This window comes from Phyllobates terribilis, unplaced genomic scaffold (assembly GCF_046119375.1).
Source record: "Phyllobates terribilis strain yellow unplaced genomic scaffold, ASM4611937v1 Scaffold_11__3_contigs__length_659146591, whole genome shotgun sequence".
In the NCBI taxonomy this organism is placed as follows: Eukaryota; Metazoa; Chordata; class Amphibia; order Anura; family Dendrobatidae; genus Phyllobates; species Phyllobates terribilis.
In genome coordinates, this window is record NW_027362771.1 from 398,184,816 (window position 1) to 398,212,521 (window position 27,706).

A 27,706-nucleotide genomic window follows, 5' to 3' on the forward strand; every position below is an offset into this window, starting at 1 on the left:
ACTAGTACTTCTGTTTGTTTGTTTGTTTGTCTTTGCTCTGCTACAATTTCTGCTAGGAGGTGTCCTACTATATCCCAGTCCTTAGTTCTTGTGGGGACCCCTCCCTTATATCTATAGGTCTGCGTTCAGACTAGCTGAGGACTTAGGCGGGTCTGTTCACAAGGAACAGCTCCCCCGCTGCATCGTAGGGAATCAGCTTAGTCCTATTGTAGGGACAGTTTTCCTTTCTTTCCTTAGTGTTTGTAGCAGTTCATAACAATTTGTCTGTTGGAGTCCAGTAAGATACCAAGGAACTTCCTCCTCGACGAAGGAAGGAGTTCCGACTTTTCCAGGTTCAGAACCCAATCTAATGAGCGGAGGGTTTTTAGGGTTATGGAGACGTGAAGATTGAGAATCCCTACTGAAGGGGCGATGATCAGCATGTCGTCCAGGTATGGAATTATGCAGACCCCTTGTTTTCGGATGAGTGCAATGATTTCCGCCATAACCTTTGTAAACACCCGAGGTGCTGAAGAGATGCCGAAGGGCAGTACGTTGTACTGGTAGTGTTCTTTTATGTTGTCCCTGGAAATTGCAAAGCGCAGGAACTTCCTGTGGGTCGGATAAATCGGCACGTGGAAGTACGCATCTTTTAGGTCTATGGTTGCCATGACATAATCCTTCCCTATTATGGGAATAGTTGACTTTATGGACTCCATCTTGAATCGCCTGTATTTGATGTGATGGTTTAGGGATTTCAGATTGATTATGATGCGTGGAATGCCTGACTGTTTCTTTATTAGAAATATTTTTGAGTAGTGACCTGTACCCTCCTGGCCAGGGGGGACCGGAGACACTGCTCTGGACTTTAGCAGGTTTTGTAAACCGACTGAGAGCAATTCCCAAGCCCCCCGAGAGGGAAGGGACGTGACCCTCAGGACCCGAGGGGGGCGACTCTCGAATTCCAATAGAAGACTCCCCTTGATAGTATTGAGGATCCACTGGCAGGAAGAAATTGCCTGCCACTGAGGAAAGAAATCCGAGAGACGCCCCCCTACACGGCGCAGGTCATTGCTTGTCCTGTTGCTGGTGTTGTTGCTGGGGAACAAGGATGTTACGACCCCTTCCGCCCTTAGGATAGCTCCAGCGCCCAGACTTTCCCTTTCCTCTATATTGTGAGGGGTGACTCTGGGAAGGTTGAAAGGAACGGTTTTTAGGTTGTTTCTGTTCAGGAAGGGTTTTCTTCCTATCCGAGGCCTTCACCAGGATATCATCCAGTGCTGGCCCGAATACATATTTCCCTTGAAATGGAATGGAACAGAGTTTAATCTTAGAGGTAACATCCCCACTCCATGTTTTGAGCCACAGCGCACGGCGGGCAGTATTGGATAGGACAGCTGCTCTAGCCGCGATCCGGACTGACTCAGCCGAGGCGTCCACTAAGAAGCCCGTGGCTTTTTGAAGGAGAGGGATGGAGTCTAGCAGGTCTGCCCTTGAGGTGCCCTGAGACAGATGTTCATCTAGTTGGGCCAGCCACTTGAAGAGGGATCTGGCCACACAAGTCGATGAAATATTCGTCTTGAGAGAGGCAGAAGAGGTTTCCCATGATTTTTTAAGGACACTTTCCATTTTCCGGTCTAATGGATCCTTCAATTGGGATGAATCCTCAAAGGGAAGTGAGGTTTTCTTCACAACCCTTGCCACCTGGATGTCCACCTTAGGAACGTCCCAATCAAATTCCTCACCTTCCAACGGAAATCTGTGCTTTAATTCCGAAGGGGTGGTGAGACGGTTTTCTGGGGATTCCCATTCCTGTCGGATGAGATCTCTAATGACCTCATGAACAGGAAACCCAGTCTGCTTTTTTGATCTAAGGCGCCTAAACATTTCATCTTGAACGGAACAGGGGACCTCAACTTCCTCCAGCCCCATAGTGCCTCTAACTGCGTCCAATAATTCTTCTAAGTTGTCCGAGGAAAAATAGTATCTTCCAGTTTCAACTTTTTTGGCAGGCCCTAAGGATGCTACTTCATCCAAATTGTCAGAGGCAGAGCTCCTAACATCAATAGAGACTACATCTGAGTCTAACTCTTGGATCTTCCTCTTCTTAGGGGGAGATGGCTGGAGGAGGAGTAGACAGGCAGTGCAGCAAGAGAGGCTTGGACCTCCTGTCTAACTACTTGGACCTCCTGTTTAACAAGAGATCTAAGTTCCTCAATTAGAGAGGGATTTTCTTCCTTAATTATTCTATCTGTACAGGGCCAGCACAATGTCTTCTTATAAGATGAGGATAACTTTTTAGCGCAGATGCCACATCTACGGGGCTGGTCTTTATCCTTCTTAGAAGCGGGGGCCTTGTCTTCCTAAGAAAGGGGAAGAGAAGGGGACCCATGTAACTTGAAGGAGGGGAGATCTAGTGTCATCTAAAGGAGAGGCTAAGATAACCCCTTAGTGACCACCCAGGTACTACTCACTGTAGTCAAGGGCGTGCTGGGCTCTGCAGATGCAGGGATACTGGATCTGTCACCTTCCATGGTGGAGATAGCCTTACCTTTGGCGTCTTCAGGTGGGTTTTTATGTGTAAAAAACCATGCCTTCCAGCAAGGGACCTCAGTCCCCTCCCCCTTCCGGTCACTTTGAGGGCCACCTCGATTCGATATGGGCCTTACCGGCCCTGGGACACGCTCAATCTCAGCCCCGCATGGAGCACACCGACCGGAAGCAGGAGCTACGGTGACTTCAATCAGGTGCGCGCGCGCCAGACCGCACCTGCTGGCTCTGGGAGCGCCCACACCATGCGTCCCAGCGTGGAACGCACAGGCCGGAAGAGACAGGACCTGCGCTGACGTCACTTCCGATGCGCGCCCAGAATGCCGGCAGAAGGAGGAGATGCCGGGGAGCTGGAGCAGGCCCCCGGCATAAAACACACCCGGCTTGCTTTACCCTCTATGGGGTGCCGGAAGCCCGGAACGGTCCCAATGGGAGCAGCATGGAGGGAGGAGGGAGCACCCCGACCGACCACTGCCCGGCAAGTATAGCCTGCTACAATGCTGCCTGCCGGCCAACAGCACTGCAGGACCTCTCCATGCCCCCAAGGGGGACAGGAAAACACTGAGGATTGATGGTGGGGAGGGGCTTTTAACCTCTCTGTGTTCCTGTCCCCCGATAGGGCGTGGACAACATCCTCCAATGCTGTTGTGGAAGGCGTATTGAGAAACCCTTTGTAATGGTAGTCTCCTCAGAGGGAGGTCTACCATTTTGAAGCCAGCAGCAGACTATGTGCCCACTGCAGTTTCAGGATCATAGTTTTGTAGATATATTTCTGAAGATTACAGCTGTGCACTTCAAAAAGGAGGGTTGTAGGAGACACATCACAGAAATTTGTTATTAGGACTAATTTGTTTTAAGGCGTTGTTTACCCATAAAATATTAATGAACTTATCATCTCAGTAAAGCTTATGGCTTTTGAAAAATATTGAATGGCTTACCAAGTATTCAACCAGTGAATGCTGGTATAATGAATCCGGTGTACTCTTACTATCAAACTCCAAGAGTTACAAAAGAGTAATATATAGAGAAGAAGTAAATAATTCAAAATGTATTTATTGATCACAATTACCACTTGCATAAAGGACATGTGTGTCACATATTGGGTGCTAGTGTATACAGCAGATCCAGGAGCTGAGCCCACATCATACTCACAATAAACAAGCCTTCATGGAAAAATTAAAAAAAATAATGAGTCTCACAAAATGGTGACACAAGCCAGAATTTTTTTCACTACTTAAATTTAAAACAAACAAACAAAAATTAGCAAGTTTAGTATGACTGAAATTGTACTAACATCAAAAATCACATTTCCAAGTCAGTTTTACTGCACAATGAACGCTTTGAAAACATTAAAGCAATACTCAAAAGACAGTGGTGGCACAGCATTTTTATTCCCATTTCACCGCCTTTGTACTTTTTTTCCCTATTTTCCAGTACAATGTACGAGAAGATGAATGGTTTCATTCAAAATTATAACTAGTTCTACAACCCTCAACCACAGCTATGACTCTTAAAAAGGAGGAAGAAAAAGACAAAAGGATAAAAATGAAAAAATGACTGAGTCAATATGTTAAACAAGTACTTTTTTGCATATTAATTCATCCCTTTCTGATTCTAAAATATAATAGATTAAAGGGAATCTGTCACCAGTTTTTGAGCCTATGAACAAATGCCATCACCTTTAACTGCCCCTGTGCTGCATTCCACAAACGTGTCTATCAGCTCCTGACTCCCCCTGTAGACTCCAAAAAATACTATTTAGTATGTAAATGAGAGTGGTCCAGTCCAATGGGCATCCTCGCTGCGGTGTCTGTCCCTTCTCTCTGCTCCTAATCGCGTCTTCCTTTCATTGATGTGACGCGTTCTCCACACAGCAAACCGAGAGCGAGCGCCTGCGCAGTATGCTCACAGGACTGGCCAGGCGCACTCTGCACTGACGTGTTGTGACCAGAGCATAAAACAGCTCTGCGGAAATGCCTAGCTTTGATTGATGTGAATGGTGAACCGAGATCTTGCACTTGCACTTGCACAGTGCTGTTTTATCCTCTGCTCACAGTAGGGCAGAGCAGAGTGTGCCTGCGCGGTCCTGTGAGCATATTGCACCGGCGCAAGCTCTTGGTTCGCGATGTGTATGACGCGTCACATCAACTCAGGGGGAGGAAGTTGAGCAGATAACTGCTGTATAAAAATCAATGGGCTGGAGATAGGTGGCTGTTATGTTAACAGTTAACCCCTCTCCTGGAATGTCACTACCTTGCATTTTTGCACTCTCAGTCAAGGTCTGGCAATAGTGGCCAAGCTCCCTGAAAACAAGCTGAATACTATGAAAGATAAAAGCTCTCTTTCCTTGAGAATGACAGCAGATAGTCTATTATAATTTATAGAGCTGTTCACATGTTTGTGTATTTTTGCAGACCCAGCAGTCAACACAAAAACACGGAGACATGTCCCATTTTAATGATGGATCAAACTCCTCAATGCAAGTCTATGGGTCCATAAAAAAATTTACACACATGGATGCACAGTCTGATTTTCATGTTTGTTTTATAGGAGAAGCTGAAGGAAATGTTAAAAACTCACACACTGACCAAACACTGAAAATGTAATACAAAGTTCTAATGAAAATCAGTTTTTTGCATATGCGAAAAATCACTCATGTCTCAATGAGCCATTAGTAAATGACTGCTTTGCCTTCTTCAAGGGAAAAAAATGTAACAAAAGTCTACAGTACCAACACTACTTGGCATTTCAGTTTCTCCCATAGAAAAACTTTCACTTTAAAAAAACATTAACATTTTTTAAAATGACTGTAAGGCCAGGGTCAAACAAGGGCAAATTCTGTCATGCAAAAAAATTGGATTGATTATGTAAATTACACTCGGATCAAACTCTGATGATAGGTTAAGACGTGTGTTAGCTTAGTGTGATCCGATTCTCTCAGCACAGGTGAGGTGAAGATGGAGAACAAAATTTCTCCATTGCGTGGGTCCACAAAAATCGGACAGCACTCAGATGTCATCTGTTTGCAGTCCAATGTTTTTCATACAACCATAGTCTTGAATGGGTGAGTGCAATCCGATTGGTGCAGCAACTCGCAGCGTGAGGCTATGTGCCCACGTTGCGGAAATGAAGCGGAAAATTTGCGCTTAATTTCCACATGTCCTTTCCCGGAAAAACGCATGCGGAATTTTGCAAGCGTTTATGGCATGTTTTTCGTGCGTTTTCGCCATGCGGAATTGCCTTGCGTTTTTTAATGCATTGAAAAGGCAATTCCGCTTGCGGAAACGCAAAATTAATTGACATGCTGCATCAAAAACCCTGTGGAAAAATCCGCAGCATGGGCATAGAACTTGCGGATTCTCATTGGGGACCATGGGGTGCGGAATAACAAGCGTTTTACAAGTGTTTCCGCTGCGGAAATTCCGCATCAAATACGCTTGTAAAACGCTACGTGGGCACATACCCTGACGCAATTTTTTTTTTTTCTCATGCCAAATTGCTATGAGAAAAAAAAAACGCAGATCAGCACAGCCCCATAGTAGATTTGGCCAAGTGCTATATCCGATAAACTATTGGATCGTACTCGTCCGATGTATACCACTGTGTGAGTGAGCCCTTATAAATTGACATTCTGGGATATGTTGAGCAGTTTCACAGGTCCCCTCCCACCTCCATGCATTCTCAGAATGCACCTTAGAGGGGGTGAGTTATGCGCAAGTTAGATTGCTCAGCAGCAGGATCCAATTGTTACGGATCCGGGTGGTGGAATCTCTGTGCTGTGATACAAGGAGGGACCAGAGGGGCGTAACTAAGTGCCTACCCAGACCATCCCTGGCCACACGGCAGCTTAGTCGACGCTGTGAACCAAGGAGGGACCGGGAAGGTGAATCAGGTGCCACTCTGGGACCGACCTTGTGTGAGAGCTGGCGACTCCCAAGACCTCTCCTCAGGACCAAACCCCTTCCAGTCCACAAGAAAGAAAGTCTCTCCTCTTACCCTCTTGATCACCAAAATGTTCTCTACCTCAAAGACGTCCTCAGCGGAGACTGGAGCTGGAGTGGTACCTGGATCATCAGAGAAAGGATTAAGGACAACAGGCTTGAGGAGAGACACATGAAAGGAATTGGGAATCCGTAAGAAGGCAGGGAGTTTCAGCTTGTACGCCACTAGATTTATTTGGTTCAGAATCTCGAAAGGACCGATGAACCACGGGCCCAACTTGTATGATGGTATCTTGAGACGGACATATTTGGAGGAAAGCCAGACCTTATCTCCCAGACGAAATAAAGGCGGATCCAGACGTCACTTATCAGCATGCTTCTTAATCCGCTCGGAGGACTGAAGAAGCGCAGATCTAGTGTCTTCCCAAATCACCAAAAAGTTACTGACGAGAGACTCCGTGGCAGGATTGTCCACTGAAGAGGAGACGGGAAACGGAATTCGGGGGTGTTGACCGTAAACCACAAAAAAACGGAGACTTAGCAGAGGACTCACTGACATGGTTGTTATAAGAAAACTCGGCCCAAGGCAGGAGTTCTACCCAATCGCTATGGTGAGCGTTGACAAAGTGCTGAAGAAAACTGGTAATGATCTGATTAATACGTTACACCTGACCATTGGACTGGGGATGATAGGCCGAAGAAAAGTCCAAAGCGACATCCAGCAGCTTGCACGTGGCTATCCAGAAGCGAGAAGTGAACTGAACTCCTCTGTCCAAGAGAATGTGGAGGGGTAAGCCGTGGAGACGAAAGATGCGAAGGATGAAGTCCTTAGCCAGCACAGGTGCAGATGGAAGACCAGGCAAAGGAATGAAGTGAGCCATCTTGGAGAAGCGGTCAGCAACCACCCATATAACGGTAGAACCGGCAGATACCGGAAGATCGGTGATGATGTCCATAGCAATGTGTTGCCAAGGAGCAGAAGGCACGGGGAGAGGAAGAAGACGACCAGCTGGGAGGTGCCTAGGTATCTTGTTAAAGGCACAGGAGGAACAAGCTGCGACAAAATCCTCAACATCCTTGTTCAGGGTGGGCCACCAATAATGTCGGGCAATGAGCAGAAGCGTCTTCCTCTGGCCGGCATGACCAGCCAGTTTGAATGACCCCAGAGTAAGACCCTTTTCCGATCCTGAGCCGCTACAAAGGTCTTACCAGGAGTTAGATGAGACAGGTCAAGCGGAGCAACAGTCATTATTCTGGAGGGGTCAATGATGTGTAGAGGCTTCTCCTCCTGGTCGGTAGACAAGAAAGAGCGGGGTAGAGCGTCAGCTTTAATATTCTTGTCTGCTGGGCGGTAATGGAGAGTAAAGCTGAAACGAGCAAAGAACAAAGACCATCTGGCCTAATTTAGTCTTTGGGTGGTCTGCAAGTAAGCAAGATTTTTATGGTCAGTGTAGATGACCACGGAGTGCAGAGCCCCCTCAAGCAAGTAGCGCTACTCCTATCAGCGCTAATTTGATGGCCAGCAGTTCTTGATCTCCTATGGAGTAATTGTGCTCGGACGGAGAAAAGAGTTTGGAGAAGAAGCCGCAGGTCACCATTCGCCCAGACGACGATTTCTGGGTGAGCACTGCTCCGGCCCCAGAGGAAGAGGCATCAACCTCCAGGAAGAACTGTTTATTGCAATCTGGGCGATGTAGCACTGGAGTGGAGGAGAAGGCTTGCTTAAGAGAAACAAAGGCACTTTCCGCCTCGGAAGTCCATTCCCTGGGATTTGCCCCTTTACGGGTGAGAGCAGAGATTGGAGCAGTCCAGAAGGAGAAATGAGGAATGAAGAGGCGGTAATAGTTAGCGAATCCCAGAAACCGCTTAATAGCCTTCAACCCCTCAGGTTGGTGCCACTTTAAGACGGCAGACACCTTCTCGAGATCCATCCGCAGTCCGGTCTCAGAGATTATATACCCCAAAAATGGTAGGGAGGTCTGTTCAAAGAGGCATTTCTCGTACTTAGCATACAGGTGATTCTTCCGAAGTCTCAGCAGTACTTGACGAACATCAAGGGCAGATCAGGGGAGAACAACAAGATATCGTCCAGGTACACCACCACGCAGGAATACAGGAGATCTCAGAAGATGTTGTTCACTAACTGCTGGAAGACGGCTGGAGCATTACAGAGACCAAAGGGCATCACGCAGTACTCGTAGTGACCATCCGAAGTGTTGAATGCCGTCTTCCACTTGTCTCCCTGGCGAATCCGAACCAGATTGTACGCCCCTCGAAGATCGAGCTTAGTGAAGATCTTCGCACCTTTTAGACGGTCAAACAGCTCTGAGATGAGAAGCAGGGGGTACTTATTTTTGATGGTAATCTGGTTTAGGCCCCTATAGTCGATACATGGACGAAGAGAGCCGTGTTTCTTTTTGAATAAAGAAAATTCCTACTCTAGTCAGACAGGTGGATTTCTGGATAAATCCCCTAGCAAGATTCTCTTCTATGTACTCAGACATAGCACGGGTCTCGGCCAGCGACAAGGGGTAGATTCGCCCGCAAGGAGGTGAAGCACCAGGTATTCGGTCGATGGGGCAATCATATGGCCTATGAGGTGGTAGTGTCTCTGCCTCCTTTTTATCAAAGACGTCTGCATAAGACCAGTAGGGTGCCGGCAGGACAGGTAGGTTAGCTGGAGTAGACAGAGGTCGAGCAGGACGAACCGGAACCAGACAGGACTTATGACATTCCTGACCCGAACGGAGCACCTCACCCGAGCGCCAATTCAGGACGGGCTCATGTCTCTGTAACCAAGGTAGGCCAAGCAAGAGGGGATGAGAGAGACCGGACAGCAAGTAGAAGGAGATCCTCTCAGGCTCAGTGACAAACAAGATGGTCTCAGAGAGAAGCTTTCCATCCACAGAGGAAACCGCTAAAGGATCAGCCAGACATATGGTAGGAATCTGATATCGCTCCACAACGGCCTGTTGAATGAGGTTCCCAGCGGCTCCGGAATCCAGATAGGCAGTCTCGAAGAAGCGGGTCTTATCACTGGTAAACGAAATGAACAGAGACAAGGACGGAGAGGAAGAACTTTTGCCTAGGACGACCTCTCTGCGCGGTCCTAGACACTGGAGTTTTCCGGTCTCACCGGACAAGAGCGGATTAGATGCTCTATACTACCACAGTAGAAGCAACTCCCCTCGGCGCAGCGGGCCTCTTCATGAGACTTGACCATGTTAACTTGGTCTATTTGCATAGACTCTGGAGAAGACACCAGAGGGGATGCTGGTTGCGAGACTGGCCTTTGGAAGGTTGGAGCGAGGCGCAGGGATCTTTTCTCACTAGTCGCCTACTTAGAACGATCCTAAAAACGTATGTCGATCCGTGTAGATAATGACACCAGGTTGTCCAGAGAGGGAGGTATGTCACGACCGGCTAGCTCATCCTTGATCCGTCCGGAAAGGCCCTCCCTAAAGGTGGACACCAGAGCCTCATTGCTCCTGGCAAGTTCAGATGCGAGGGTGCGGAAACACATGGCATACTGTCCCACAGAGTCCCTTGGCGGAGTCTGAAAAGAGAGGTGGAAAGCCACGAGGAAAGTCTGAAGGTCGGACACCAGAGGATCCCCTCTCTCCCACAGAGGGTTAAGCCACGCCAAAGCCTCTCCGGTGAGATGAGACATGATGAATGCCACCTTGGCCCGGTCGGAGGCGAGCTAGTGTGCCAGGAGCTCAAAGTGCAGAGTGCACTGATTAATGAAGCCCTGACATAGGGCAGGGTCACCACCAAAACATGGAGGAGCAGATAGCTGGGGTCCTAAGCCGGATGCCACAGTGCCACTGGATTGAGGTGCCGCTTGGTTAGAGGTTGACACAGTCGGGGTGGACAGCGCGTCCAAGCGGGAGTTGACTGTCCGCAGATAGGACAGGATAGAATCCTGTTGGGATCTCTGGCGAGAGACCTCTTGGTACAGGTCTGAGAGCGAAGGAGCCTGGGAGCCACCGGATTCCATGGCCTGTGCAAACTGTTACGGATCTGGGTGGTGGAACCTCTGTGTTGTGATGCAAGGAGGGACCAGAGGGGCGTAACTAAGTGCCTACCTGGACCGACCTTGGCCACACGGCGGCTTAGTTGACTCCGTGATCCAAGGAGGGATCGGGAAAGTGAACCAGGTGCCACTCTGGGACCGACCTTGTGTGAGAGCCGGCGACTCCCACGGGACTGATGGCCGAAGCTAACAGGCACAGCAGATGAGCATGGCTGGTAGACAGGCAGGTGATGTGGGTAGACAAGCATGTGGGCACGGCTGCTAGACAGGCAGGTGGGCACGGCTGCTAGACAGGCTGGCGGGCACTGGAACCTGAGGGCTGGAGAGAGCGTTAGCGCACAAACAACAACATTGCACAGGCACCTCCATTTTGGAAGAGGTGCCTTATATAAGGGCAGTCCTCCAGCCATTGGCCAGGGACTCTTCAAGACGGCACGCGCAGCCCCTTTAAGAGGGAGGGAGCGCACGCGCGCCGTAAGTACAGTGCCCGGGGAACTGCGTGTGGTGCGTGCACCCCGGGCAGATGCAGCAGGGGAACCGGCAGTGAGGGGATCGGCGTCTCAGCCTGGCAGGAGGCAGAGACGCCGACGCTACACCAATTATATGAATCTAGATCTTAAAGGGAATCTGTCAGGTGATTTTTGGGTAGTATACAAATAGTATCCTGAAAGAGAGCTTGTGCCACCCTTTCAGGATATGTAACTTTTATTTCTTTACATGGCCCAGTTGTGTTGCTGTAAGCCCCGTAAAAAATTATTGTCGTGTGCCGTCAAGTCAAACATATGTAAATTGCAAATTAATTTTCATCCATTCACCCACCCATAGTCCCGCCCACCTATCTGCACTGGCGCCACTGATTCAGTCAGATTGCCGTATGCCTGAGGTTCGCATCGCAGTCCTTGGACTGGTCATCTGCTCTCCTGACCTGAGAGTGACAGCTGCAAAGAAATACATGCTGTCACACTTAAGTCAGGAGAGCAGATGGCCAGTCTGAGGATTGCGATGCGATCCTTGGGCGAGTATCACAGCAGTCTGACTTCACCCAATCAGTGACACCGGCCGGGAGGGGTGGGAGGGATTATGGGGGGGGGGTGAATATTCATTTCATATTTACATACGCTTGACTTGCCGGTGCACATATAAATGTAAAATGAATATTCACCCCTTCCCCTGCCCATAATCCCGCCCACGCCTCTGCGCCGGCGTCACCGATTCAGTCAGACTGCCATACTACTCGCCCGAGGATCGCATCGCAATCCTCGGACTGGATGTCTGCTCTGCTGACCTGCTTCTATGCACCTGCCACTCTCAGGTTAGGAGAGCAGACAGCCAGTCCGAGGATTGCATTGCGATCCTCATGCATACCGCAATCTGATTGAATCAGTGATGCCAGTGCAGATGGGTGGGTGGGATTATGTACGGGGGAAGGGGTGAATATTCATTCGAAATTTACATATGCTTGACTTGCCGATGCGCAACAATACATTTTTCCAGGCCTTACAGCAAGGTAATGGGGCCACGTGCAGAAATAAAAGTTACATATCCTGAAAGGGCTGCACAAGCCCTATTTCAGGATACTATTAGTATAGTACACAAAAATGACCTGACAGATTCCTTTTAATAGAAGATGTCAGAGTGAGAAATCCATTTTACTATTCATATTAACCCCTTTTCATTTTTCCCATCCAAAGGTACATCTTCCTAGGCCTATGTTAATAAATACATTTTTGAGTGCAGTGTAAAGAGCATTTATCTAAAATCGTCATCAAGTCTTGAGATCAGGAAGTTGAAATAAATGTAATCTCAGAAAGGATGAGACTTGATGTTGTAAATAAATCTATAAATTCCTAGACTCAAATTGAGAAAAGTGAAAAATGTTCAAGCTTTCAAATTTAGGATACAATTTAAACATAGCTTTCGTGTTTTCATTTGTAACTTGATGACACCAATCTTACATTACTTCTTGTAGCCATTACCCTAACTTCATGAAGACTGATAAGGATACTGCAATTTTGCCCCACTTTTTTCTATGGGCATCGTGTTTATTTTAGCTATTTTCAGTAGAAATCACTGAATGGAGTTCAAGCAGTGTTATCAAAGCCATAACTAAATTATAGTTCTCCAGTGTCCTAATCAAAGTATTTTATCTATTTTCTATGTTGCATTTGGTAGCGGTGGTTTATAGTAATCAACATGCATACATCCAGATTCATAAATCATCATTACACTGAACAATGCTAGACACTGCAGAATCAGCACTTCTTATCTGGGTATCCTGTTATTTGGAAAACGCTGATGTGTATTGTATAAACCATAGTACTGCTCCATCTGTACACATGAAAAGCAGCTTAGAAAGGCAAAATACTTAGTTTCTCATGGTTCATTCTGAGCTTTAATACCCTGTAAGATGAATTTGAACTTTATGCAAGCTTCACCAATGTCCTTGATGCCGCATAGGCTGGTGTCTTAAGTATAATTGTTAACCTGAGTCTATTAAAGCCACAATTGTGGCGAATTCCTGCAGTCATTCCCAAGGAAACATGGCCTGCAACTATGGTGTTTCCTTGGTGAAGATTAAGTCTATCAGATGATTATCTCATGCGAGAGAATCAGATGCTATATGCAGATCACCCTCGGCTCAAACTCTGATCAGAGTGTCGATTTACTGTGATCCGATTCTTTTGCTTGAGAGAATCGAATCACAGGTGCGAAGATGGAGAACTTAATTTCTCCATCTTCTCCATTGTGTGAGTTGGCATATATAGGACTCACTTGGATGACATCCGAGTGCAGTCCGATGTTTTGCATGCACCCATTGACTTGTATATATACTCTGCCAATTGCAGCATGCATCGATTTGTTTTTCTCATGCCATCTCAGCATGAGAAAATAAACGCTACTCGGCACTGCTCCATAGTTTAACATCCGATAACACTTGTCCGAGTTATAGTGAGTGTGAGTGAGTGAGCCCAAAATCATGAATATATATTTTTTCTTTTATTATTTCAAGTGTAGCTGTAATTTCAGGAGAACTTTCAGAAGACTGTTGTGTCTGCCTCCTTCTCCCCCTTCCCTCTCCTTAGAACTTTTAGCTCCAACTATCATCTTGTTTCTCAGTAATGGGAAAACCTATCTTCACTAATGACAGATTTTACCCTGAATTATTAGCTTTTACCCATTTAAGATCAGTCCAACAGGAGAAAGAAGCATATTTCTCATAACAAATATACACAGTGGATTATTCTCATGTGTAGTATATAATTATGGAAAAAAAAAGACGGTTACTCTTTAATTTATTAATTTGTATTTAAAAAGTGGATCCATGTATGGATAAAAAGAAAGGAAGGGATCTATCTAGCCCCTCTTGCATCTGAAAACATTTTGTTCTCTGTATATCATACACAGGATTTTTTGCCTCTTTGTTACCTAAGATGACCGTGAAAGAGCACTTCCTCCTTCTCAAATTCAAGATGTAAAAGTGTAAGTATGTACAGTATATCTGCCAAAATGCTGACCCCTTGCAATAAGGAAGGGCTGCAGCCCACAGCTCATCTTTCACATACTCTGATGCATCCCTGATGGGTTTTGCTATATATTACAGCTAAACTGCATTACCAGATACAGCCCATGAGCCAGAGTAGCGCTGTGTCTACAAATAAAACAGGTCTAAACGCAATCAAACCCTTTAAAGCAGTGGTCCCCAACCTTTCTTACCTTGAGAGACACATCCAGCTCTGATAGATGGTTACCAGCCACATTCAGCGGGAGCCCTACCACTTACACCAAGAGCCCCACAGTCCCGATATGATTGGCAAAGCTTCCCCACACTGAAACCTTGTGTCGTCCTCCATTATAGACAGAATACTTATATCCACGACTTTCCACTTTACTGTCTTTGGTATTCTTGCACATTCACCACACTTACAGCTTCAAGCATTCTTCTAAATGGCAGTATCATCGATCCTATCTCCAGTTTACTTTATATTTATCCTTCCCTCCCCACCAGTATACACACATTCAGATCTGCTATTCTGTGCAGGGCTTCTCACAACATTCACCATCTGAAGACATTCTCTTCATAATTGTTTGCTAAACCTGGTGATAATGCACCACGCTGGCAGACAGCCACACAAAATGGGTCCGCAGGCCACATATGGCTCTCGATCCATAGGTTGGAGGCCCCTGCTCTAAAGGGAATGTGTCAGTAGAATCAATTCTCCTAAGCTGTCTATATGAGCATGTAGGTCATAGGAAGTTGAATAAAATGATACCTTAATGTCTACAATCCGATGTCTTATTCCAGAGAAATCCAAGTTTTTCTTAAAATGTAAATGAGGTGTTAAGAACTATGGGCGAGTCATAGATCTCCTTGAAAATTTTTCCCCTAGAGACTATTTTAAATAAAAGGGGGCATTATGATTGTGAGACATGTAATAACTAACAGGATGCTCTCCTGATCTACTGTACATCTGAAGTGACCGCGGGCAAGGCCGCGCATTGGTATCTATGATCTGGCCCAGCAAGATCCCCACACACAGACTCTATCTTGATAACCGTATCTTTACTCGTATACATTTTTAACACAGCAAAGAAAAACAATAAATGACAACCGTAAATATGCACAGTAATAACGTGTACTGATAAGCTGACCCTCACTGTCCCTACTCACATGTTACCAGTCCTTTACTCCAGAAGGATGTGTCCCCCGTCGCAGGCCTGTCTGTCTTTGCAGGAGGGCGTCCCAGACGGAAAAAAAAAACAGGAACAGCAGAATTCGCGGAAAGAAAGGAAGGGATACTTCGGCCTCTCGCCAGAGGTCCCGCTTACAGTCTCTCTGATCCGGATAGAAGCTCTGGTGGGTCCCCTTATGTAGTCCACACTCCAGTAGCAGGGAGTATAACAGCTGAATCCTTCAGCAGTGCAGAAGCTGGGGAAGGCTCAGAGGATATGGTGTCAGATAGAAGAAAACACGTTGAGAGTCTCTCCTGCACACCGTCCTGGCTCTTTTCACAGACCACAGCAGACTCTTTGCGCGCTTTTTCCTGCTTCCCACTTTGGTCACGTGACTCTCTAGGGCGGGACACAGGAGGCTCAGTCTCTTTCTCTGTCATCACACCCTGCGCAGGTACAACCTCTGGCCACAAGGTGGCAACATCATCCTGTGTAATCACTTCTGTAACAGGCTCTATATCAATTATCACAGAACAGCCAGAGCCGGCCAGCTCACTACACATCTCTCCTAATTTCTCCTGAAATGTAAACTGTATGAACTCTGCCGAACTTAAATACCGTAGATGCATGAACTTGGGAGAAATTATTCCATTCTGAAGATGGTGCCAAAAACTTTCACCTGAGTTCAGGTGGGAGACATGACTAGCCCAGCGGATGGGGGATGACTCGGTTACCCGGGCCTTTAGCCTTAAGGAGGTCGCGGTGGTCGGCTCCCGGGCCCGTACTCTGGGGTCTCTCTTTAAAAAGGCGTTGATAGATATCAAGTTTATAAAAGTTCGTGACGCCACCTATGGTTTCTGATGATATTCACCAGCGCTGCGCAGTCCACTGAGGCCGGTGATAAGGCAGCTAGATGGTATGGCTCCTCACAGGTGGAGCTAGGCCTCAGGGCAGGGTACGGACAGGGTATGCAGGACGGAGAGACTCAGCCGGGCCATAGCAAGAACAGGGACGGACACAATAATCACTTCAGTACCTTTTACTGATGGAAATTCAGGCACTCCCCGGAGCACTGTAGGGTGAAGGGTGTATGTCCGGATCCTCCCCAATGAGCGGGTTTTGGGCCTCCTGTTTCTTGCCTCTGCGTAGTAAGTTTCTGACCTGCCTGGAGCTAGGCCTAACTTTGTCTCTGTCCTGCGCTGGCTGACCTTGTGGTAGGGCCTTCTCTTGGAGTGCACGCTCCCGACCTACGGGGCCTATGTGTCTCCTGGCTCTGGTACGTATCAGCACTTTAGCGATCCTGGGACTTGTAGTTCTCCAGGGATTCCGGTTTATCTTACTGGGTCATGGAGATCCCGGTAAACTTCGGACCCGGTGTCTGGTAACTGCTTCTTCGGGGTGAGCTAGTTAAGCTCCTCTGCCCCCTATAAACTAACTCTCTCTACTCGCCTTCGGCCTACTCGGGCCCTCATTAGGCTACTCACACTAACGGCAGCTTGCCGCGCTTCACCGATCTTATGGCGCCGGCACACCTAAAGCTTACCTCTCTGAGCTACAACTGAGTCTAGAACACGCTCCACTGCAGACTGACTTCTCTCAGGCTTCTACTGCAGGAACTCTCTCAACAGGTTTGCTCTCTGTCAGTTCCAGTCTAGACTAACTGAGCTCGACTCTGCATTCAGGTTTGTACTTGCTGAACTCTCCAGAGGAACTGAGCTGCCTGGCTCCACCTTCCCTATTTATCTATCCCTAACGGGCTCCCTCTGGTGGTCTGAGGTGGAAGGTGGAGATGTGTGAATGGTTATGGGGGCCTCTTGTGGAGGAATCCTTCAATACACCCTTCTACGATTTGTGATACCAAGCACAGCTGGGCTTCACATTCCCCCCTAGTTAAACTCAGCACTCCCGGGCTGAAGCACATTTTATAAAACAGTAACAATAGGAACATAAGCAATACTGGAAGAATCTTCCCTTTATGGGAGGCACCAATCTTAAATGTTGCATAATAAAACAATTACAGTGTGCGCTCAGAATCCAAGTCTCTTGTGGTGAGGTTCCCAAAAATGATGTCCATCTCACAAGGTAGAGTACTTTGTTGGTTTTGAGGGACCTGTCCTAAACCCTCTACGTAGGCCCTGGGGTGGCTGCAGGGCATGAAGATCCCGAGATGGACCTCCAAGAGAGCCACTCCAGACAGGTTTTCCTTCTGAGGTCACCTAAAGGGCACTCCAGGGAGCGCAATTATATACAATAAAAGTTTTTGGGCTGCACACAGTCCTCAGCCACTAAGTTCATTATGTAGGCATAAAGAATTAATAGGAAAAAGCACAAATTGATAAGTATGCATGAAATTATACAACTATGCAGTACATCACAATTTAATATACAATACCCCAGGGGTAACTATCTACACTCTCTGAAATTATGCTACTTTACTCAGTGTACCTAGCAGGGGGTTTACCTCTCGTGCTGCGTACTGATCTGCGTAGTGCTGTGGTTGGTGGAGTGTCAGTGTCTGTATCCTCAGTTACTCTATCAGTTCTACGTGTAAGCATGTTGTAAAACTGCCTTAACCTCTCTCTTGGACTGGCAAGTCTACCATTGGCTGGGCCTTCATGCTCTGCTCCTGCCGGGGATCCTTCATCCGGGGATACTTCTTGAGCTGGCTCTTCTGCAGCACTTACAGGTACAACTTGCTGTGGAGGGTTTTCTAGCTGTTCATAGAATTGGAGTACTGGAATGATTACTGCACCTCCTATCTGAGGCCAATCAGCTGGGAAGTCTCCAAGGTCAGTGTGTATCATCGCTTCTTTAGGTTCTTCCTGGAATGTGAGAGGCACTTTTTCTTGGGGTTTCAGTAATTCTGGACACAACTTTAAGTGGTCCCTGGACACTGTAGCAGATGTTTTTCCTCCATCACGACTGATTATGCATGTCTTTTTGTTGTCAAATCTTGACGGTAACACAGTGTAGGGTCCTTTTTCCCACTGGTCATCAAGTTTGTGGTTACGTCTTTTCCTTTTTAGTACTGTTTCACCAGGTGTGAAAGGTTCTGCTGGTGCGTTTTTGTTGTATTGCTTTTCTCTCACCCGAGTAAGACTGTCCTTGACACAAGCTTGTACCCTTCTGTATTGCTCTTGTCTGGTCTTGTCCCAGTCCTCAGTGGTCATATCAGCTTCAGGTTCAACAGCACCAAGCTCCAGATCCATGGGCAGCTTTCCTGGCCTTGCCTGCATGAGATATGCCGGAGTGCAATTGGTGGAACTGACTGGTATATGATTGTACAGATCCACTAGGTCTGGTAGTAGGTCTGGCCACTGGTTTCTCTCCTCAAGTGGTATGGTCTTTAGCAGGTCGATGATGATGTTGTTCATCTTTTCGCAGAGACCGTTTGTTTGTGGGTGGTAAGGCGTAGTTCTTATCCTTTTACACCCGTAGAGATGGCAGAACTCCTTGAACAACTCAGCCTCAAAGGCCGGGCCCTGGTCCATCAGCACCTGCTCAGGGTAGCCATGGGGTCTGCAGAAATACGCTTGGAACGTTTTTGCTGCTGTCTCTGCCATCAGGTCTTTGACGGGAGCGACCACCAGAAAACGTGACTAGTGATCTACCATGGTCAGAGCATAGGAGTACCCTGACCTGCTGGGGGACAGCTTGACATGGTCCAGGGCCACGATCTCCAGGGGTCGAGTCGTCTTGATGGGTTGTAGGGGTGCCTTCTGGCTGCTGAAGTCTTTCCTTCTTAGGCCGCAGGGTCCACAGTCCTGGCACCACCTTTCAATGGAGCTGCGCATTCCTACCCAGTAGAATCAACATTTCAGCCGGGTCTCTAGTTTTTTCCAGCCAAAGTGCCCCGCTTGATCGTGGTAAGCTTCTAATACCATCTGGATGTCTGTCTTCGGGACCACTATCTGCCATACCATCTCATGGGTTCTTGAATTAACGTACCTCCGGCACAGCTTCTCACGGTAGATAAACAGCTTGCTTCTCTCGTTCCACAGCTGCTTTGCTTGCAGAGACGCATCTTTCTCCAGGGAGGCACCTTCTTGGGTTATCAGCTGTTTGATGCAGCTGACAACCGGGTCGCTGTCCTGGGTCTCTTTCCAGCTGTGGTGAGGCAGGGGGTTTAATGTCTTTCCACGCTGCTTCCTGGAGGCTCGTTGCTCATGGATCATCCCACTCCAGTGAAAGGCAGGTAGCTCTATCTCTTCCAGGTCATCCACTTCTTCTTCTGTGACTGACTGGTGAGGCATCCTAGACAGGGCATCGGCGTTGGCGTTCTTGCGGCCCGCCCGGTATTTGATTGTAAATTGGTAGTTTGACAGCCGAGCCATCCATCGTTGTTCCAGTGCCCCCAACTTAGCTGTTTCAAGATGGGTCAAGGGGTTGTTATCAGTAAAGGCAGTGAACTTGCTGGAAGCCAGATAGTGCTTGAATCTTTCAGTGATGGCCCAGACTAAGGCCAGGAACTCCAACTTAAAGCTGCTATAGTTCTCTGGGTTCCTCTCAGTCGGGCGGAGCTTCCTGCTTGCGTATGCGATGACTTTCTCTTGCCCATTCTGCTTCTGACTTAAGACAGCGCCCAGGCCTTCATTGTTGGCATCCGTATACAGCAGGAACGGTTGGCTGTAGTCAGGGTAGGCTAGGATCTCATCACCTGTCAGGATCTCCTTTATCTCCTGAAACGACTCTGCTTGCTCCTTACCCCAGTGGAGTGGAGGGTTTTTGCCTTTGGGGGACTGCCCTACCAGGAGGTCTTGCAGAGGAGCTGCTTTCTTTGTGTAGTCCTTTACGAACCTCCGGTAGTATCCTACTAGTCCCAAGAACTGACGCACCTCCTTGAGGTTCTTCGGCTCCGGGCACTTCTGGATGGCTGTGACTTTCTCCGGGTCTGGTTCTACGCCTTCCGGACTGACAATGTGTCCCAGGTACTGTACCTTCTTCTTGAGCAGGTGGCACTTTGAGGGCTTCAACTTCATCCCGTACCGGGACAGCGACTCAAATACCTCTGCCAGGTGTTTCAAGTGGTCCTCGTACGTTCTGGAGTACACAATTACGTCATCCAGGTAAAGTAACACAGTCTCGAAGTTGCGTTGTCCCACGCAGCACTCCATCAATCTCTGGAATGTTCCAGGGGCATTGCAGAGTCCAAACGGCATGCTGTTGAACTCGCAGAGTCCCATCGGGGTGGTGAAAGCCGTCTTCTCCCAATCCTCCTCAGCCACAGCCACTAGTGAGGTCAAGGGTGGAAAAGTAATTTGCAGACTTCTAGGCAGCTAGGGACTCCTCTATGCGTGGTAAAGGGTATGCATCTTTATGTGTAATGCGATTTACTTGACGGTAATCTACACACATTCTAATGCTCCCGTCCTTTTTCCTAACCAGTACTAGGGGAGCCGCCCAGGGACTACAACAATCCCTTATCACTCCCGCCTTCCTCATGTCATGCAGCATTTCTTTTGCCTTCTGGTAGTGAGCTGGGGGTATAGGCCTATAACGTTCTTTGATTGGGGAATGGTCGCCTGTGGGGATATGATGTTGAACCCCCTTAACCCTCCCGAAGTCAAGTGGATGTTTACTGAACACCTGCGAGTATTCCTGAACCACCCGGTGTACACCCTGTTTTTGATGGGCAGCAGTGGTGTCTGTCCCAACATGGAGCTGTTGACACCAATCCTCCACCTGGGTTGCAGGGCCATTATCCTCTACTTCGTCTGGTGAGGTTAAGGACTCCGCTTCATGGATGCAGTTATTATTGACAGCATGTAATTTGGCAACAGTGGCATAACGTGGCAGTCTGACCTCATCTTCCCCTAAGTTGAGAAGACGGACGGGCACCCTCCCATTACGTACATCTACCACTCCCCTGGCGGTTAAGAGCGTGGGTCTATGCTCGGAGCAAAGGGGTTCTACTACCGTCTGGTAGCTCTGTCCTCTAAGACCTATGGCAGCTCTACACCAGATGAGCATTTCACTCATTGGGGGGATGACAATTGGTATGGGATCTGTTACCCTCACGTTACCGATTTCACCGTCTGTTAGCCTTACTTGCTGTTGATACATCAGGACTCGGATCTCCTTCTGTAGCGCCCTCCTCTGTCCTGGTTTGACAGTGTCAGCTATCTGTTGGAGTAGGAACACAACCTCTCCCAAACAGTTACCAACAATGTTAGTGCCAAGTACCATGTACGGATTAGTGTCATCAGGATTGGTCTCTACTACAATTAGTCCCTGGTCCTTCAGCTCCACTCTCCCCACCTTTACAGTCACATTCTTAACCCCGAGTAGGTTAAGGGGGAGTCCATTTGAGGCATATACAGTCAAATTTGGAGCTGGCGGACGTAGGTCATCCATGGACCAGAACCTCTTGTAGAGAACGTCAGGCATGATGGTTACCTGAGATCCTGTGTCCAGCAGGGCATGCGTCGGGATCCCGTCCAGTACAATGGACAGGAAAGGTCTTCCTCCGACGAACCTGTTGTACCAGTCTGATGGGCCTGGTGAGTCTACTCCTGGGTGTCGGCCCTCGGACCCAGGGTTTTCTCCTTTAAAGGACACTTCTGGGCGAGGTGTCCGGTCTTGCGGCAGCGGTAGCAGGTCGGGTCCCTCGGTGGACGACACTGGTCCTCGGCGAGGGCGGTGTTGGCCTCCTCCTCCTGCACATCCAGGGGACATCCTCAGGGCTATCGGCTAGCAGGATCTTCCCTCCTTCCTCGGGCTCCGTCCGCAGCTGCAGAACACTCAGCATGGTGGTCAGAGTTTTGCTCAACTGATGCACCTCAGAGCGCAGACTGTCCAGTTCTTTAGGGGACGTTGCTGGGACTTTAACTTCAGCAGCCACTGGGGATAAGGTGGGTGTAGCAGGCACTGGAGTATCCCCACCCTGGTAACGTTGGATGGCATTTGTTTCCAGGGGCTGCAGTCCTTTTATAGCCATGTCCTTAAGATTGTCAAAGGTGGCATCCGGATGATCCAGGGACCACCAACGCACAGTCCTGCTCTCCTCTGGAGACCTCAGTCCCCGGACAAACTGTTCCTTCAGCATTTTGTTCTCATTCTCAACGCTGGTTGGACTAACCTGGTTCAGAGCCCGCAGGGCCCCTTGGAGACGCCAGGCGTAGTCCCGAACATTGTCCTCTGGTTGTTGGGAGCAGCTGTAGAACCTCATCCGGAGGTCCGCCTCAGTAAGGTCCTCAAATACAGTCTGTAGTTTTTGGAATATTGCGGACACTGACTCCTGGTCTGCGGCTGACCATGTTTCCACTTCCCGTTCCGCAGCACCGGTCAGTTGTCCTAATACAACCGCAGCTCTTTGTTTGCCAGTCATTGAGTACATGTCTAAGATACCACATATCTTCCGTTTGAATCCAGACAGGGTATCTGGTTTGCCGTTATACTGGGGGAGCCACTTTGCTCCAGGAATGTACGGTAAAGTCAAAGGAATGACGGGTGTTGCAGGCGCTGCTGGTGGGGCGGCGGCTTCGGCCTGCTCATCATCTGGCGCGGGTTGAACTTCAGGGACGTTGACCGGCAGGTCGGCGTTCTGCTGCTCGTCGGACATCTTAGCGCCCCCTTAGTTAACCGTGGCCTACCTTCTGGTTTTTCTTCCGGTAGGCCACAGCTCCGCAGGTGACGGTTATCTTCAGGACCTTGCGTCGCTTGCGTCCTACGTTAGAGCGTTCAGCGACGCTCCGTACAGGACCTGGCGCTTCCTGATTTGACGTCGAGGCGTGGGGCGTGTCCGGACTCATTGCTGGCCACTTCAGAACTCTCCAGCGCTTTGTTTCCATCCATTTTTGGGTGCTTCTTGAAATATGTTTGGGGTCATTGTCCTGCTGGAAGACCCATGACCTAGAGTGAAATCCCAGATTTCTGACACTGAGCCCTACATTGTGACCCAAAATTCTTTCGAAATCTTCAGATTTCATGATGGCTTGCACACAGTCAAGGCACTCAGTGCCAGGGCCAGCAAAACATCTTTGAACCTCCACCATATTGAACTCTAGGTACTGTGTTCTTTTCCTATTCCATTTTCATTAAACAGCAGAATGATGTGCTTTAACAAAAAGCTATATCTTGGTCTAATCTGTCCACAAGACACATTGCCAGAAGGATTTTGGCTTACTCACATACATTTATACAAACTGCAGTCTAGCTTTCTTATGTCTCTGTGTCAGCAGTGAGGTCTTCCTGGTTCTCCTGTCATAGCATTTCATTTAATTCAAATGTTGATGGATATTTCGCACTGACACTGATGCACCCTGAGTCTGCAGGACAGCTTGAATTTCTTTGGAACTTGATTGGGGCTGCTTATCCACCATCCGGACTATCATATGTTGCAACCTTGCAACCTTTCATCAAGTGTTCTCTATCGTCCACGTCCAGAGAGATTAGCTACAGTGCCATGGGTTGTAAATCTCTTGATTATGTTTTGCATTGTGGACAAAGGAACATCAAGATCTCAGGAGATGGACTTGTAACCTTGATATTGTTGCTATTTTTTCAACAATTTTGGTTCTCAAGTCTTCAGACAGTTCTCTTCTCTTTTTCTGTTCTCCATGCTTAGTGTGGCACAGACACACAATATAAAGATTGAGACAACTTATCCCCTTTTTATCTAGTTTCAGGTGTGATTTTCATATTGCTCACACCTGTTACTTGCCACAGGTGAGTTTGAACGATCATCACATGCTTGAAACAAAAGTGTTTACCCACAATTTTGGAAAGGTGGCAACAATTTTGTCTGGCCCATATTTGGGGTTTTGTGTGAAATTATGTCCAATTTGCCTTTTTTTCTCTGTTTTTTTGTGTTGTTCCAATACACACAAAATAAATAAACATGTGTATAAGAAAACTTGTGTAATTGCAATAATTTTATGAGAGAAATGCTTCATTTTTTGGAACAATTTCAAGGGTGCTAACACTTTCAACCATGACTGTATCTGTATTTAAATTTATGGGGATATAAAAGATTTCCAGACCTGTATGAGGTAGTCTGAAGACTTCATATTACAATATTAATGTTAAATATCTCCAACAATTTGTTTTCATGATATATTTTTAACATGAATACTTTCTATTCTATTTTGTACATGTTTGTAAATTTTTCTAATCTATGCCAGTACTGTTTTAGCCCTAACTGAACCACTAGTCTGCACATGACGAACCAATGTAGTTTAAAATAGGACATTAAACAGTCTGTGCCATAATGATGGCTGAATACTGAAATGTGTAGGTCAGATGTGCTTTTCTTCCTAGTTTGGGCTGCATATATACATATATATAGTATATACACTTTTTTTTAAACATTGGAATTAAACATGAAGTTTTAATTACAGAAAGTTTATTGCTCAACAGCATCTTTTTTTACCTATTTGAATCACTGGAGTGGCTGTGACTGGTTCGCACAATAACCTCTTCTACATTGAAGCATATATACAAGACATGGTGAGCTGACTCTACCTTTTCCAGATAATTTATATACTTACTGTCATTGAAAGTTATCGCTATATATTACAAATGAAGCATGAATAATTGTTTAGACCTTAAATAAAACTAAGTGTGGTGATATATTCCCTATTGTCCTTTAAGTACATACGAATTACAGATCCCATTGCTGATTAGCTTTTTATTAAATGAATATGCAATTTATGATGTACTTGAGAAAAAATAATCAAAATACCTCTTTAGCCAAATAACTATCTAAGTATACCATAATCAGCACATGTATACATGCTTGAGGTGCAGGCTATCTCAATTGTCATTAGATTAAATATGATTTAAATGGAATACCCAAAAAAGCTGCAGAGTGTTATTAGTGGGCTGCAAATCACAGCAGAATGAACAATGGCTACAGAGAGGATCACTACTGGAAATGTGAAGTGGCATAATTGGTAGACAGTTTACTGTAAGTGTGTAAGAATGACTGTAATGGAATTAGAAATTATATGAATGTTTTTCTTCACTGTCAAATACAGTCATTCATTTGCATTTGTTAAGTTATCTGACCAATTGTGTAGTCTTATTTCATATACAGTGGGTAAAATAAGTATTTGATACACTGCCGATTTTGCAAATTTTCCCACCTACAAAGAATGGAGAGGTCTGTAATTTTTATCGTAGGTACACTTCACCTGTGAGAGACAGAATCTTAATAAAAATCCAGAAAATCACATTGTATGATTTTTACATAATTAATTATAATTTTATTGCATGAAATAAGTATTTGATACAATAGAAAAACAGAACTTAATATTTGGTATAGAAACATTTGTTTGCAATTAGAGAGGTCAGACATTTCCTGTAGTTCTTGAACAAGATTGCACGTGCTGCAGCAGGGATTTTGGCCCACTCCTCCATACAGCTATTCTGCAGATCTTTTAGGTTATGGGGCTGTCGCTGGGCAAAATTGAGTTTCAGCTCCCTCCAAAGATTTTCTATTGGGTTCAGGTCTGGAGACTGATTAGGTCACTCCAGGACCTTGAAATGCTTCTTACGGAGCCACTCCTTTGTTGCCCAAGCTGTGTGTTTCGGGTCATTGACATGCTGGAAAACCCAGCCATGACCCATCTTCAATGCTCTTACTGAAGGAAGGAGGTTGTTGGCCAAAATCTCACAATGCATGACCCCATCAATCCTCCATTCAATACAATGCAGTCATCCTATCCCTTTTTGCAGAAAAGCACTCCCAATGTATGATACTTCCCTCACCATGCTTCATGGTTGGGACGGTGTTCTTGGGATTGTACTCATCCTTCTTCTTCCTTCAAACACGGCTGTGAAGGATGCACACCTCACCACCCGCCTGACGTCACAACTACGTCAGATGACTGTTAAATATTAATTATGGATATTCATTTTATTCTTAATTCTGAGTTCTGTAGATTGCATCAGCCATATTGTTAGAGTTTTTAGCTAACATGCGCTATTTGTGTATTTTTGGTTCAGCACCATAATTAGAAGAGCAGGTGCCATATGACCGGCCTATAAAAGCCCATGTTAGAGACAGGGGGGCTCTCTTGCCATTCCACAGGACACAGGACAAGGATCTGTGTGTAAGCCAGCTACTGATGTAGGCCCAACGGACATGGTGTCATCCGGACACACGTGCTGGACACAGACAGACGCAATCTACCAGCCAGAATCCCAGGGAAAGATGGGTGAATCTCAACAATTAAGCTAATTATGGACAAATGGACAATCACTTTGTAACTAATTATTGTATGTACCTTCTGTAATAATTATTTTTAATGGACAACCCGAGATTAAATAGATACATTTTTTTATAAGAATATCTTGATATTGATACTTTGAGAAGTCCTCGATAGAGAAAAAATACAGAAAGAAGTATTTATTTTACAATGGCTCACATGATACGGATCTTCACTTTGCACCAACGTGACATTCCGCACCTCCTCGGGGAAGCATAAGGTCAGATTGGTACAGTTCTACACAAACACCCCTGTCCACACGGGTACAGGAAGGTACCGGGAGTGAGAAGGGGTTGCCCACTCAGCCACTGATGTGGCACCACACTCGCTCCCACCCCTGACAGGCTGAGAGGCCCCTTCCACTAGTCCCAGTGAAACAGAACCTTGTCAGCCTTGTAGAGCTTCCACCAGTTTCTATTAGATATAAGCCCCTGGTCCATTAACAGGAATTATATCGGGGCAGAAACCAGCCCCGGTAGCGTGTTAGTTGAACCGAACTGCATGGCTTGGATCCACAGGGGGGTCTTCCTGCTGTAGCCCACCAGCTAGCTGGTGGGGTTGTAACTCCTTGGCTTGGAGCTGCTAGGTGAGATTTTTGTCACTCACTGTCTCTTGCCCCCTCCCTCTTCCTAGGTTGCAAAATTGTCCAGTTACAACTGTATGCTGTAGATCTTTATAATCCATTGCCAAATAGGATACAATGATTGACATGGGATTATATCTCCAAATTTCTTCACACCTCCCCCTTTAGAGGGCACTAGGGGACAGCACCTCCCAGTTTCCTCTGCGCACCTTTCCGCAACTTCCCCTTGTCAGGATAAACCATCAGCATTACCATGGTCACGGCCCTTCTTGTGGTGAATGGTGAAGTGATACTGCTGGAGCTCGAGGCTCCAGCGTAGCAACCTCCCATGGTGTGTAACCAGCTGAGGAGGTTGTGGTCTGTTTCCACGGTGAAATGGCGTGTGTACAAGTATGGCTGCAGGGCCCACACAATTGCCAGACATTCCTTCTAAATCGTGGAATAGGCCAATCCCTCGGCAGAAGCTTTCGGCTCAGATGCAAAACAGGGTGTTCAAGGCCCGTAGTGTCGACCTGGCTGAACACAGAACAGTGGCCAAAGTCACTGGTGTCGGTCTGCACTACAAATGGTCGTGTAAAGTCGGCTGCCTGTAGTACTGGGGAGCTAGAAAGGGTGGTCTTCAGCGCCCGGAAAGCCGTCTCACAATCATTTATCCAATCTACTGCGGAAGGCAGCTTCTTCTTGGTGAGGTCCATCAGGGACTTCGCCAGGCTACTATAGTGAGGGATGAACCTCC